Source organism: Phytophthora infestans, genomic scaffold (assembly GCF_000142945.1).
Source record: "Phytophthora infestans T30-4 supercont1.1930 genomic scaffold, whole genome shotgun sequence".
Lineage (NCBI taxonomy): Eukaryota > Oomycota > Peronosporomycetes > Peronosporales > Peronosporaceae > Phytophthora > Phytophthora infestans.
The window spans coordinates 1,050-2,868 of NW_003306733.1; the positions used below are offsets into that span (position 1 = coordinate 1,050).

Below are 1,819 nucleotides of genomic sequence, written 5' to 3' on the forward strand. Positions count from 1 at the left end.
AACCTTTGGACACGTGCACGACAACCCATGGCGGAAGCAATAACGCGAACGAAGCCTCGGTAGTGCGGTGAACGTGGTACATACGCCAACGAGTGTTAGTGTCCAGTCAGGGGAGACCACGGAAGCGACAAGCAACGGCACTGGATTGAATGGAGTCACCCGTTTTGACGAAGCTGTCCCGGCCTTGTGTGTCACCAAATCTGCGAACGAGCCACCGGTGGTTGATCCAGAGGATACAGGCATCGCGCAGAAGGTGTTGAGTACGGCACCGAGTATTCATTGCAAGATTGGTGCGGATTCCGAAATGTCAAGACAGCGGCAGAACGAGGAGCGGAACAAAAGTCAAACGAGTGATAAACACTAATAGGTGTGTCGGTCAAAGTCAAATGTAGACGGCCATCTTAGGCTGAAAGCACCATATCCCGTCTGCTCTGTGAAGTTAAGCAGCCTCAAGCTCGGGTAGTACTCGGGTGGGTGACCACCGGGGAAGTCCGGGTGCTGTCTACTTTTTAGCCCGTTTTGAGCTGTTTACCGACTTTGCGTGTGTTTGCAAACGCAAGATATGATGTCTGGCATGTGCCCACACGACATCTTGGTTTTAGTATGCCTGGCGAGCCACTACACACGAGATCTTGTTTTTTGTATGGTGTTCTTTAATTTGATTATTATGAAGATGAAAGAGAACCGTTAGAACGGGTATGAAGGGTGTTCTAGGGGTGCTTTTCGGTGCTCTTTCACGTGGACATATCGCAGCATGCGACATGTCAGCGGAACACTGTCTAAATTAATAAATACTGTTTTGGCCGATTTCTAAAAGCGTCTATAAAGGGCATAAGTGCAATGACTCGTCTTTGTAACCCTGCGGCCTAGGCGTAGTTTTTCACGGGGAATCCGAATATCAAAGGTAGATTTATGTACAACATGTACTTTTTTTGCAACATGTACTTTTTATCTACGGGACATAGACATATGTAAAAACACACGGCGGAGCCTTTCCCGCAATCAGAATTTGTCTAACTCTTCTAGATCAGAAGTTATTCAGCGAAATGTGAGACTTTGTTTGGCATGCTCTTTTTTTAGGTGGTTTTTTCCGGTTTTATGTGCCGCCCGGCAGATCTGGCCTGCAGACTTTAGCAGAAAACTTGGCGCATGTGTTCGCACGACCGCTCCCAAAGTTTTACAAGCATATCTCCAGTAGTTGCTTCGCAATGATTTTTTTAGTGACGCCAAAAAACGCCATTTTCGCGGAAAATGGACACCTTGGACGGCCAAAATCACCACTTTTGGCCATGTTTGGCCCTGCACATCCAGGAAGCAAATGAGACTGCTCCGTATAAAAACTGCCCTAGGGGTGCTTTTATGCGCGCATTCCCGTGGTCAAGTCAGATTTTGGCTAAATTCAAATGCCTTGTCTATAAACACTTTTTTCGACCTAAATTTTCACCTGTTTTGTCCCGAAATGATAGCACCCATTCTTTATTTGCCTATATATCGCGAAGGAGGCAACTTTTTTTCCTGTTAAGTATAGATAAAAAATTTAATTCGGCGTTTTAGCGCACGAGGAACAAAAGTCTCCATACAAGCTACCCTCGGTTTCTAATGACTTTTTGAGTTAGGGAAGCGTGGATCTTCTTTTTTTCTTGTTTTCCAGGACTTCACATGAACTTCCAACTCAACTCGAATTGTCATCCCGGGCCCTCACGCATCGAAACGACACTTTTCTCGGAACTGGCGAATAAAAAATAGGTCACCAGATGCGCAAGAGTCTGGGATGACAGAATATCAAAACAATAACAGAATCGTTAGTACTTTTTTTGTC

General features: G+C 45.5%; 1 non-coding gene across 1 annotated transcript; it reads left to right on the plus strand.

Moving 5' to 3' along the window:
- Nucleotides 1-395: 395 nt before the first annotated feature.
- Nucleotides 396-509, plus strand: PITG_33537. Its single transcript, XR_009934931.1, has one exon. It is a non-coding gene; the product is annotated as an 8S ribosomal RNA (ribosomal RNA).
- The last annotated feature ends 1,310 nt before the right edge of the window (nt 510-1,819 follow it).